General features: G+C 32.8%; 1 protein-coding gene and 1 long non-coding RNA gene across 5 annotated transcripts in view; one reads left to right on the top strand and one right to left on the bottom strand.

Moving 5' to 3' along the window:
• LOC124426973 (dual specificity protein phosphatase 10-like) overlaps window positions 1-14139 on the bottom strand; it is a 49205-nt gene that overhangs the window by 10176 nt on the left and 24890 nt on the right. The window lies entirely within an intron of this gene.
• LOC124426979 lies at window positions 1197-2428 on the top strand. Its single transcript, XR_006942850.1, has 2 exons — window positions 1197-2091; window positions 2249-2428. It is a non-coding gene; the product is annotated as an uncharacterized LOC124426979 (long non-coding RNA).

The following is a 14139-nucleotide window of genomic DNA, read 5'->3' as shown; positions in this document are numbered from 1 at the left end:
TGAAATAAAATTCGCATGGCCTGAAATTTCGTCCATGAATCGTCTGTGAGTGTTGATCTTGATTGTTCGAAATCAAATTCAATTTGATTGACCAGAGATATAAAAAAGAAAGAGAGAAAAGATTTTGAAGTTAAATGAGTCTGTTGATGATGGTATTTGCGTTTTCTCTCTTGGCATTTCTCAAATTCGCTCGAAGCGACTCATCGAGTGCGCATTACAACCCAAATACACGACACGACGATATCGTGGCCTGAGTCATCGGCAAAGAAGAGAGGAAGAGAGAGAGGAAGAAAGAAAAAAAGGAGAGAGAGCGTGATTGTACTCCGTGTGCTGTTTCTGTTGCTGGCTCGTTCAACTACGAAAGCCAGGTTAGCGTTCTCTTCGTTGCTACCAAGTCGACGTTTTCTTCGAGATAGAGAAATATGTTAGTCATACGAACACCAATGATGTCAAAGAATGCGATAACCCTATGATAAAATGTATATGTTTTTAAAGTATGTAACTTTTCAAATGTTTGTTAGTAATCTTTGACATACTTCTTAATTAAAAATACTAATTATTATCGTAGAAATAAATGTTAAATATCTAGTTTCTTTTAACGTGTTCTAAATGAGAGTCAGATTTTATTTAAAAGCGAATGATCAATTTGGAAGAATTTTACGAGAGACCGATTATTAAAAAATGTTTGTTATACTAAATATGTTAATAATTTACGATTTATTTTTTATAAACGTTAGCTGATAAAAAAAAGGAAATAAAAAGAAAAATACGAAGAATAATATATCAAGATTGAAGGAACGATCGACGAATTATTTCGATCAATCTTCCCTTCTATCTTATAAATCGATAATTGCTATTACCAAGATAGGTATTACGCATTAACCTTTGTTCTTTCTTATGATGGATTTCTTCGATTCAAATTTGATCGAAGGAGCTCCGACCATATCGATTATATATCACATATAGAAAAATATATACTATGAATATATACTATGAAGATTACATTTTATAAGATTGATTCCCTTTTTATAGTTTAATTTTGTAAGTACAAAATTAGAAAATTGTTCTTTCTATTCTTTTCATGATTAGAGAAAGAAACTTACTCCATGGTTCGAGATTTTCCAAAGGTACGAGTCGTAACACGAGACAAGGTGAATCTTTTTTGATTCTCATCTTCGAATTATCATAAATTCTAGATACAGTCTTGAAAATTGTCTTCTTCAGCTATTTATTTTCTTTTCGCGTTCTGTAATTTTCACTTAACACCATTTGACACAAGCTATATAAAAAAAAAAAGTAAAGGAAGATCGACGATAAATTGACGAAGTTACATTTAGTAAAAAATAACGATCATGAAACAGACAGATACGAATAATTGTGTGGAGGTAAAAATCGCAATGTGATGATTTGTATCACGCGTTAAAAAGCACGCTACTCATCCTTTTACTGGTTTATACGATAGTTGGCGGGAGACTGCAGGTCGTACAGACACGAGAGAGTTTACACGACGAGGCTCGCTTGCGTGAATCATCATTCTAACTTTTCATTGGCTAGAGCGTTCAGTGACGTCGCAAGCCGACTGAACACACGAGTTTGGCCGAAGACGGACAGCGGCTTGAACCGAAGCTCGAGGATTCTTTTCTCTTATCGTGCTGCTTCCTACTTTTCTCTCTCCTTCTTCTTCTCCTTCTTTTTCTTCTTTTTCTTCTTCTTCTTCTTACCTTTCTATTTTTTTTCTTTTCCTTCTCGTACGACCGCAAGTTCCCCGGCGACCTTGTCGAGCGTGCTCGTAACGCAAAAGTACGCAAGAGGACGCGTAAAGTTGACTTTCTTTCTCTTTCTCTTTCTCCCTTTCTAATCACTTCAAATCTGAAATATCAAGGAGTTTTTGTCTCTTCCTTTTTCCAGAAGAATCGAAGAGTCGATAAGTATAGAGAATTGACTAAGTTTCCGCTGAATCAAGTTCATTGACTCAAGTATTTCAATACTATAATTTTATGTCAAAGAATTTTTATAAATTTCTTTGATTACTTTCTGGCGGATTAAATGAGGTCACTCCAAGCTGACACCGATGATTATTTGCAGTCAAGTGTATGTATATTTATAGTCTTTCAAATCCGGCACAGTCACGCAGCTGTGCTCGATATTAAATATGAAGTGAGAATATGTAGTTCATTGATATATGTAAGTACTTATATATTCTCTCTTTTGAAAATCTTTAACTCAAAATATATCCTTACTTTTGCAGTAATTTACGTATGTAGCTATAACTTCGCCATATTGAAATCAGTACGATTAGAACTTGCCTAGAGTATCAAGGTTAGAATGGTAATACGATCTTTTCAATGGAAGATTCTAGCGTGAGGCATCGTCGATAAATGGCGTACATATGTATTTGTGTCAAATATAGTTTATCCGTGTTCATGCATATAGTGGTCATTTATAGAACTATATTAGTACATCACGATTCCCGAGGATGTCTTGCATTGAAATTATTTTCATGTTATGATAGAATGCAATGATATAGTGTGTATGTGTATATATATATATATATATATATATATATATATATATATATTTAAATACAGCATAAATCTAACGAAAATGATGTATACATTTTTCCATTTGTTTATCGAAATGTGTAGAAAGGATATTCTCTGTTTTGCTTTTTTCTTTTTTTAAATAACGAATGGATACAGTAGTCTTTTATAATTAATATGTTTTTACAACAAACTCTCGGAAAACTTGATCGTTCCAACTAAAAACACGTATGACGATTTCTTTTAATTTCAAAAATTACGTACATACATAGCTGCGGGTTGGAAACTCCTTCAAAGCTAATGACTAATGTTTAGAATGAAACACATATTATCCTTACACCAGAACGTCATCCATCATTTAGTTTTTTCTACCAAGGTTCCTCTCTCACTTTCTTTCCCTCGTTCGATAATGTCATCTTTGATAGTCATTAAGTGGAAAGGAGAATAAGTATCAAAAGATGACTTCGATGTCGTAGTCGTATTCATATTATTCCTTTAATGGAATCATTTCTGACGTAGTTGATATACGTGAAGTGTATATATATGTGTGTGTATATATACTTTTATATATATATATATATTATATATATTTATATATATTTTATAAATATTTATATATATATCATATATTATATACATTGTGGATAACAATAAAGATATTTATGGTTAATAAACACAGTAAATTTTATTGAAAAATTTCATAGAACTTCTTGCAAATAATTTTATTAATTGAAATGATCTAATACGATTCTCTCACTCGTTATTTTAAAATTCGTGTGCGTATTTAGTCGCAAATAAATTTCGATGACCGGAATGCAAATAATTTTCGACGCTGATCACGCTAAAATTATGGAATATTACGATCTTTGAATATTTAATAATCGATTAATCGTTGTTGACATTTTTGATATGTATATTTTTATAGTACTTCATTTATAATCAATATCATAAGTCGCAGTTTATAAGTCGTGATATACGAACCGAGGATATATATATATGTATATATTGTCATTTACGATGATATGCGTTTATTACGTGTTACGCAGTTTACGCACGCGTAAGTTGTTTCTCTCAACTTTTTAAAATATTAAAATATAGTCGTTTGTGAATTCATCGATTGTTTTCTTATATATAGTCAAATGATTGGATGAATCAAGATGTAATTAAGACAGATAGACTTTCTTTCCTATTATCCATGTTCGATAATAATTGTTTATATAGCGAATAAATCGTTCAAAGTATCGGAATAAGATTCGTTCGATATTTTTTGTTCGACATTACTCGAAGTCGTCATAGTCTCGTAAGATTTTTCGAAAATTAATGGAAAATTTGAATCGTGCTTTTTTTTTGATGCAACATTAGATCGATCGAAGAACATAATTAATGATTTTACATTATAACACGATATTTTTGTCGCGTAGAATTTATTTCCAAGGCTTATTTCATTGCAAACAGTATGTGTGTTCGCGACATCGAAGTATAAAAGTTATGTTGATATCGATGCTTAATGCGGTTAAGCATGACTCACAGTTGGAGTACACTAGGTAGTTTGCTATGCGACCCTGAATTATTGGCGCTAGCATTTGTATTACATGATACGCGTGCCTGAGACTGTTTACAAATTTTCTTCCTTGATGTCTCCGTTTCTTTATCTTTCTCTTTTTTTTTTTAAACGAAATTTTTTTATAATAATAAATTTGTAAAAAAAATCAATACAGAATTACAAACGTCATACTATAAGATTGTTTTGATTTTAGAATTGTTTTCTCATAAAATTTTCTGAATAGAGATTAGAAATCGTTCTCTATAATAATTCTCTATAACGACAATTATCTCATTGTGCTTAGAACATTATTGTACGGCAAAATCATTGTAACACTGAAATTTCTAAATAAAGTACTACGTGGTCGTAAGCGCGTCCTGTTTATATATACACGTATACATATACATGTGTATATATATATGTATATATATATATAAAATCTAAGACTATCAATAAATCGGTAAAGAACTTTAGCGATCAACGATCGATGCATGCTTGGAATTGTAAGTCATGCTATAAATACATGTATGTATTCTGATATAGTCATAGTGATATATATATCTAAAATGTTAGAAAATGTTATCGATAGTTTCGCGGTATATACATTGATGGCGTGAGTAAATAAGCGATTGAATATAAATTAAATGGCTGCTATCATTATAAAAATTTACGATCGATATTTTGTTTTGTATTATTCTTTTTCTCTTTTTTTTTTTTTCAAAAGAACGTATTTAATTCTATACTTTGTCAAACGAATCGATGATTTTGTTCGATTCGTCTAAGTTGAGCAATAAACAAATATTTATAAACGAATAAAAAGAAAATTAGTTTAATACGTAATCTTTGCATAGCATGTGCCCATGTTAATGTTTGTATTAATATAATGAAAGAGGATGCGACACCCGCATGGCGAAGCGTAGTAACGTGATTTTGCATGAGAGAGAGAGAGAGAGAGAGAGAGAGAGAGAGAGAGAGAGAGAGAAAGAGAGAGAGAGAGAGAGAGAGAGAGAGAGAGAGAGAGAGAGAGCATATCACACACAAATACAAAGTTCGACCCAGAGATGTATGTACGCCGTGAAGAATTCCGGCATGAATGAATCACTTCACGAGAATCGCGCGCATGGCATACGTAATATTTGTCTCTTATTCGTTCCACGTGTGGAATTTTTATTAGAAAAGCGCCAGTTAAAAGGATATAACTTTATGTATGTATTTACATACTTATATGACAACGACGACGACGACGATGACGATCAGAAAGAGGAGCACAAGAAGTGGTCTTGATTTGATTCTCATGATATATCTTCAGGAAACGAGACGTGTTCTCTTCTTGAGGAGAGGAATCGCTAATTAATTTCGTTCAAAATCAATTATGTTATTAAAATTCATTGGCTCCACTAATGAAATATAGGTATATAGAAACTAAGGAGCTTCTCTTTCTTTCTCTTTCTCTATTTACAAATAAGAAATGATCCTCTTCATGTTATTATTATTCCAATTATATATTTATCATAATATGATATTGTGATTGCTTATTTAGAGGAAGAGAGAGAGAGAAGGAGAGAAAGATAGACAGAAGGAAAAAGAGAGAGAGAGATACAAAGAATAATTGCGTGAAATGAAAGAATACATTTTTCGAAATCTTGCATAAGAGAACTTTCAATGGCAAAAGGTATGACTCATGTGCGGCGACTGACCACAGCCAGAGAGTATCATCCATTGTCTCTTATCGAAACAATACTCGATTTGTTGAATGCTTTGTACGCATCAAATCGTTGGGACTGAATTCTTAGTCGGTGACGATAGGCGAATAGGAATCATGGCGTCGTCCTGGATTTTTTAAATCGTTGCAAAATCGAAAATCTTTCGTATTTTTTCTTTTCTCGATTTACTTCATTCTCTCGATTAAATCCATTTCTAATTTTTTATTTATTTGTTTGTTTGTTGAAAGGGTTTGAAGAGATTTATCAAGTAAGAAGGGGATATATCGTTGACGTCAATAATCTCGCATACGCCGATGACGTAAATCAATGGTTTTGATTCCCAAGAATAGTCTCTCTCTTTTTTTTTATCGAATCGTCTTATCGATAGTGGAAATTGTGTTCCCCAGCTATTGTCGGAGAAAAGAACGACACAGCCTGGGTAGACATTTTCATTAGTTCGGTAGGAGCCTCGCGTCGACGTTTTTGACGCATTACAAAAGCTTCGATGATGTTCGGATAAAGAATCGGAGGGGTGAAAATAACGAGGGATAACGAGCGAGGGGAGGGTCAGAAAGAAAGAAAGAAAAATAGAAAAAGAGAAAGAGAGAGAGAGAGAGAGAGAGAGAGAGAGAACAGCTATGAGCTGGCAACGAGCATTGACAGTGAGTCAGTTGGTGAGACATTTCACCAATTTGTAAATGATAACACCTCGCTCCCCCTTTTGAATTTTTGAGGGAAAAAATTTTCCCTTCTTTTTCACCCTTCTTTTTTTTTTTTTCTTTCGTCGATCGATTTCAGTTTTCGGCAAAGTACAGGATTAATGTATTACTTGTAAATAATTGATCAGCTATATATAAAGTGAAGATGTAAAAATCGGTCGATTATAACGTACTTATTTACGTTGAAATAATACGTCGGAAGCTTAAAAAGATTGATAATATGGAGTTCTTGCAATCCTAGTAACAACATAATGTTAACTTTTATAATGTACAAGGATTTATAGTAAAAAGATTATTGAGTTTATCAATAAATATATGACCTATATGTATATTTGTGTTACGTTAGATTTTAATGTTCTAAATTCGTTTCTTTTATCTCTATCTTCTTTTTCTTACCTCAGAAGATCTGGCTTTTTTACTATTCAGTGATCAGGATATCTATACGTTTATCGTTTTCTTTATCGTGCTACTTATCTTTCAGGTGCCACTTTTGATATACGTTGTTTAGTCATTCCGATCGAAAAAGAAAAAGAACGGAAGCAGAACGCGATAAGAATAGGTCGAGTACATTGATAAGCAACTTCGATAAGAGACAACTGCGCCCGATAAAGAGTCTCTCTTCTCGGTTCTCCGGAAAAATTTTCGTGAATTTCCAAGAACTCCCAGATGCAAAGCAAAGATCTTTTATCGTGGGATTTGTTGGTCGGTCGATCGATCGATATAGTAAGACGAATGAATAATCGCAGAGTGTTCCTTAGTTGATATTTTTTTTTATTTTTATCTCTATTTTTTGCTTCCTTTTTTTTTAAGTAAGTGCATATCTAATTTCGAAATTCAATGCACGTCACGTTTTCATTTTGATTCATTTGTTCTTTTTCTTTTTCTTTTTCTTATCAGCGAATAAAATCGTGACGTCCATTGAAAAGATCATTACCTATATATTTTTTCTTTTTGATATTTTTAATTATCTTTTATCGAAAAATATCCATTCCCGAATGATTATCAATCTTTTGAAATTTTACGACAACCAGAAGCGATTCAAAATGAACAATAAGATGACGGAAGGAATGAGATCGTAAGCGGTGAACGATGCAACGTAATGAACGAGCAACGCAATTTCTTGATGATTTATTTTGGCGAGGCCGTTGCGCAGTTAGTCTATGCTGTCTCTGCTCGAGCCACGAATAACTCGGAGAATCATAGCGACGCTTACTCGACGACGTCGAGGTTATTCTGACTCATCTTGGATTCTCGTAGAGATCGTAAGAAAACTGTAGATATCGACTCCTTAGCTCAGCACAACTATACTCATTTGTTCTTTTTCTTTTTCTCAAGGAAATTCCAATATTTTCGAAGGACGTTACTGACGTGGTCTTACCTGTCTTGTACTTGTACCATCTTCTCCAACAATCATAATAAAATTCTTGCGAATGATTACCTTAGAAGAGTCTGCTTTTTTTTTTGTAAAATGAAATAATAAACTAGAGGGGTTGTAAGCGTGTTAAATAATCAGTCCAAGAAATCGAACGAATGTGTGAATAATTTTGTTTAGATCGAATAAAGATCTGTCAATGTAAGTGTACTTGCTGTATATTAATGTATAATATATATATATAATATATACAATATATATATATAATATATATAATATATAATATATATAATATATATATATATTATATATATTATATATATATATATTATATATTAATATACAGCAATTATATATATATACCCATTAAAAATTGTATAAAATTAATAATTTTTATAGCGACGATAGAGAAATAACAACAAATTTTTATCGACTTCTTTTTTTATAAATGCATATATTTTGTAGATATTATTATTTTCTATTCATTGAAATTGAACCGATCCAAAACAAGAATTAAGTTTATCTAGATCTAGAAAAAGTTATAAAATTTTATTTAATGTTCAGATACTTTCGTTACTCGGTACAGATATTTTCAAGTAGATCAACGGAAGATCGCGATCGTTAGAAGCAGCCTCAGGATGCATATATGTTTATCAAGCTCGATGTAACTGGAAATCGCATCGTTACGCATGATAAGTGACAAAATATGTTTCCAGAGAAAATATTTTCACCTTATGTTTAAAATACGCGATTATTTGTACGTCAAGCGAGAGAAAAGTTATGACTTTAGTTTACGACAAGGAAAATATATCTTCGAGTAATCATCTCGTGTCAAAAGATTGCCGACACTGTAGTAATGAGAGATAAGTTTGTATATAGCTATATACATTTATATACACATATATTATGCATCGTATCTAACCGATTTAACATATACTAAACGTTATTGCGTTTTTTGTTCTTTATCGTATAAAGTTCAATTAGTTTTCCCAATTTTCTGAAAAGATCCTTAAAAAATCGTCGATTTTTATTATCGATGGATCGATATAATTTCTTTCTTTTTTTTATGTATATAGAATATTCTTCGAAATAGTTCGAATAAAAGATACAGAAATAAAGATAAGGATATGTACGATCTGTTGCTTAACTTTTCTTTTATTTTGTTTTTACGATTTTCTTATCGTCATTCAATCCATTAATGTTTTTAATAGATTTACGTTATGTTTCTATTATATACATATATACTATTTTTTAAGTTAACATTAACCGATAATTCAAAAGGAATTTCATTTATTTTAAAGATCTATCGACAATTTCGAGAAATGAATTTCGAAGAAACAAAGGCTTACGCACCGCCATAAACGTTTGCTTCGACTTGCCTGACTCCTCGTTTACATTCGGTCATCTTCTCCGCACATCCTTTCCGCGAAAATTTTATCAGACTAATTGCATACCACGTAACTATGCGAAATTTTTTATTCCATAGCGATTAAATTATTCGTAATTATGATCGATCATTAAGCTATAAGAAATTATATTTTTAATAACAGTTGTCCAATCATCATCGGTGTTTTTTCGTCCGTATCCTTTTGCATGAATTTCATCTAGAAATTTCGTCTTCTATAGGTACGGTTTTTTCTGGATACTTCGCTTGTTTTATGAAAAAAAAATAAATAAATCCATTCATCAGTCCGAAAAAAGTTCGTTCGAAGGAAGTACATATCTATGATAGAATCGATAAATTTTATGAAGTCAATGGAATTGATAACACGTGGCGAAATTAAACAGTCAATTAAATGATTATTGAGAATAGAAAAGATAAACGAAGTTCGAAGTTCGAATTTCGAATGATTTTCCGACTCTATAGACTACCGAATGCTGATGCAGAAATCGTGCAACGTCGTCGTCGTCGTTGTCGTTGTGTTGTCGTCGTCGAAGCATAACCTTCTTTGCCGGTAAGCCGACTGCGTTCCCTTCGATACACACACACACACACCTAATATACATAGCCGGAACGTGCAGGACTCTATAGTTGCGTGTAAGAACAGAACGAGAGGCAAGGTAAGATATGGCAAGGTGAGGTGAGATGAGGTGAGGTGAGGTGAAGCGAGGCGAAGGTGTGAAGGCCGTGCGAGGAAAGCAAGCTACGATTCTTTTCCCTCCTTCTTATAACCTCTCCATAAGTTCCCTTGCTCCTTCTTCGTTTGTACAGGTTTGCTCCAATGGGCGGCATTCCAACGGCATCTCGTAGTTCTTTCTTCGTTCTTCGATATCCTGGACTTTCGATCGACTGACTCTTCCTAAACATAACCGATCTCCCTCTCTTTCTGTCTGTCTGTTTGTCTCTCTCTCTCTCTCTCTCTCTCTCTCTCTCTCTCTCTCTCTCATGCATTGAACTTTCCATTGTAAAGTATCGACCTGTTTCTCTGATCTATGTATACCTATATATATACTTATACACACAAGTTGAAACCAGGAATGCTAATGTCTTTACTTGCACCTGAACCAATGATTAACTGACGTGAGCTTTACTCTTGTATCTCTATTTTATATTCCACTTTATAATACTTGTATTATTCCCTTTTTCTTGATTTTCTTCTTATAAATATGACAAGGCTTCTACGTGGACCTTCTTTTCTTTTAATTGAAAGATTGCGAAAGAAAATTATTCATTCATCATTCCCTTTAAGAATATTCGTCTCAAAGTTGCTGTTATTATTTTTCTTTTCCACATGAAAATAATTATCAGTTGTTCGATGCTTCCATAATTAATAAAAATCGAAAGAAGCATCGAGAGTGTGATACGATTAATACTTTTCCTCTCACGTTTTCTTTCTTCTCTTCCTTCTTCTTCTTATTATTATTTTTCTCGATCCCGAAAAAATGACGGTACCATCGTTAAATATCCACATTTTATTCATTAATTTAGCGAAAAGATAATCGTAGACGACAAAGAAGGGAGACATGGAGAAGCTATCTCGATAGCGTAGCTGACGAACCTTGTCTGGTCCCCATTCAGTCGATGACCTCACTTTTCTCATAGATACCAGATATCGAGGCTGCCTTTTGCTTCTACCACTGATATACGCCGATACACGCCGATGCTAACTTCTAAGTCAAAGAAGAAAGAGAATACGCAAGAAGTCGCGTTAGACTTCGTATCTTTTCATTTAAATAAAACAAAGAGACGCGTTTGAATGTTTTTCTCTATAAATTCCTTCCGTCACGAATTTTTCGAAAGAATTTATGACGAATTTATACGAATAAAGGTCTCTTTTGCTCTTCGATTCATCAGTATTTTTCAAATTCAACTTTGATATAATATAATATATATAGTATCTTCAAAATTCGTTTTTTTCGAATTATTGTATAAAAACTTAATCATTTTAAATATAATGATGGATATCTACTATACTCGGCAGAAAAAGTTTCCGTTCTGCTCTGATTATTCTACTTTCGCTCGATACCAATCAAAATGTCCACTGTAATGCACGTCAGAAAATTGTTATTTATTACGATTTAGAAAGAAGACGTGTATTATATATAATAATATATGTTGCCAAGTATTATATATCGTTAAGAAAAACTTTTGTTATGCTTGATTGAGATCGATGAATCTTGACATTTTTTCAATCGTTTCTTATCGATCTTCTCGTTGAATTCGACGATTATTTGGATCCAGAAACAAGTGAATAGAAGTGAACGATACGACAACGACGACGACAACAACAACGACAGCGATGACGGACTCGAGGAGGCCGCGGTGAGTCAGAGAGAAAGTAAGCAATCGAGGCATTTGTGATTCGACGCTTTGACGACCCAGAAGAACTAACTTGGGAAGGAAGGCGAGATTAGAAACGACACGAGAGTCTACGAGCTCGCAGTTTCTTCGCATTGTTTCAGTCTCGTGCTTAATTTCTTTTTATTTTCAATAATAACAATAATAATATATAATAATAATAATAACAATATATTATTATTATTATTATTATTATTATGTAATATCAATGCGTACGAATAATATTTGTCTTATATATATATATATATATATATATATATAATAATAATAATAATAATAATAACAAAATGTCTATATATGGGACAAATATAATAATAACAATATGTCTATATATGGGACAAATATCATTCGAACGCGTTCAGCCCTATGTATTTCCCCTTCTTCTCATTTACTTTTATTACCAGCGTTAAATACATGCTGTGAAATAATTGCTCCTCTATAGCAATAATTTTTCTATGAGTCACATTATAATTATCCATTGTCGAGAAACCATCACATTTTTGAGAAATTGTGTTCCTCTTTTCTCTCTCTCTCTCTCTCTCTCTCTCTCTCCCTTCTCTTTTAATCTTTTTCTTCGTTATGTTTTCTCTCACCCGTTTTCGTTCTTTTTATCATTTTTTCGATAAATATTAACTTAATTGTAATTAAAATATCGTTATGTGTGAGTCACGTAGAAAAGAAGTTTCAATGAGAATTTCAAGAATTTCTAATAATTATTATATACACCTACATATATACACATTATGTGCATACGTATTGTTAAGTTAACATAGACATTTTGTTTGACATCGATTTTTCCTTCTATACTTTAATCGTGTTTTTCCGTATTTACAATGATGCATGTATGTCGATAAAGATAATTTGTTCGATCGTCAAAAACCAACGAGAGTCGACGATGATGGGAACGTGTAATCGATCGATCAATCGATCTACTTTTGCAGCAACTTGTTTTTTTTCTTTTTTTTTGATCGAATCGAGTTTGCAAATATTTGAACATTGAACGAAGAAGAGAGAGAAGAGTATGCGGTCAATATCGGACGACGCATAATGCTAACAGATAATTGTGACTCAAGCAATGAAAAGTGCGTGCGTGACTCACGTAGCAATAATCGAACGAGTAAGTTAACAATATCGATCAGATTTTTCAAAGAATTGTAATCCACTTTACGTCATGGTCCACGAATTGGAATCACATATTCGCGTCATCTGTTTTATCATCGACGCGTTCCTTTAAATTTTTTTCTGTCAAGAAATTACGAGATCAAACAATGCGATTGGTTGATCGTGTTCTTCGAGATTTTTGTTATTTAACAAGCTTAATACTATTAACGACACTCAATTTTGCAAAATTTTATTGATTATCATTATTCCTAATATTAAAAAAATTACAAATATATTTCTTAATAAGAGTATAATATTAACATATGACAATAAAATCTTCATTCATCTTTTATCTAAAAAATCTATTCGATACTCAAATTATTAAGGAAGAGAGAAGGAGAAAAAACATGAGTTTGCAAAAAAATAAATAACATTAATTGATGCAAAAGGTAGGATGATAAATACAACCCTAACTTATTGTCGTGTAATGACTATGTTTAATAGGCGTGAAAATAGTTCAATGATTAACAGCCGTTCTTTATGTTTGAAAAAGATTGACATAGGATGACGAAGATATTTATTTGAACGATTAAAATAACGATCGAATCTTTCCTCATTAATTATATATTTTTTACAAAATAGATAAATGTTTTTAAAATTCAATCGAATTCGATCGAATTCACTCGAATCGATCGTCTGTTTGTTAATATGAAAGAATTCTTAATTCGAAAATATTATAGGTATGTACGTAGAGAATAAAATCGCCTAAATGAGAAGAAAAATTTTCGTTAGCTTGACTGAATGCCCATGAGATATACTATTTCATAAAAAAAGGGACCGCTAAAGCAAATTGAAAATCGGAAAATCATAGAAGCGTGAAGAGCTCGTCATAGTCGCGGGGTTGACGTGCCAAAAAAGCTGCAGTGAGAGAGGGAGAGAGAGAGAGAGAAAAAGACAGACAGAGAAAGAGAGAGAGAGAGAGAGAGAGAGAGAGAGAGAGAGAGAGAGAGAGAGAGAGAGAGAGAGAGAGAGAAAAGGGACTTAATGAATTAGTCATCGCTTTTTGAGAGGCTGAGAGTAGTAAAACGGAGAAGGGTGGGTGGTCGAGTTTAGGGGGTGGCGTTGTCGCATTTTGCCTTTGTGAGCTTTTCTCTGGCCCTAAGAGGCCAAAGGAAAACCGAAAAAGGGGATAGCAACGGATACCCCCACTTTTCTGTCCGAATAAGGGTGGTGAATGTGGTTTGCGTCGTAGAGCGCATCTGGATCAGCTGTCGATGACGACGATTATTATATATGAGTCACCCGCTAGTGCTCGGTTTAAAGTGTATCAATGACTAACGTGTCCGGCACACGCTGCGAGTC

The sequence above is a fragment of the Vespa crabro genome, chromosome 9 (genome assembly GCF_910589235.1).
Source record: "Vespa crabro chromosome 9, iyVesCrab1.2, whole genome shotgun sequence".
NCBI lineage: Eukaryota > Metazoa > Arthropoda > Insecta > Hymenoptera > Vespidae > Vespa > Vespa crabro.
This window is presented reverse-complemented; position numbering and strand designations above follow the sequence as displayed.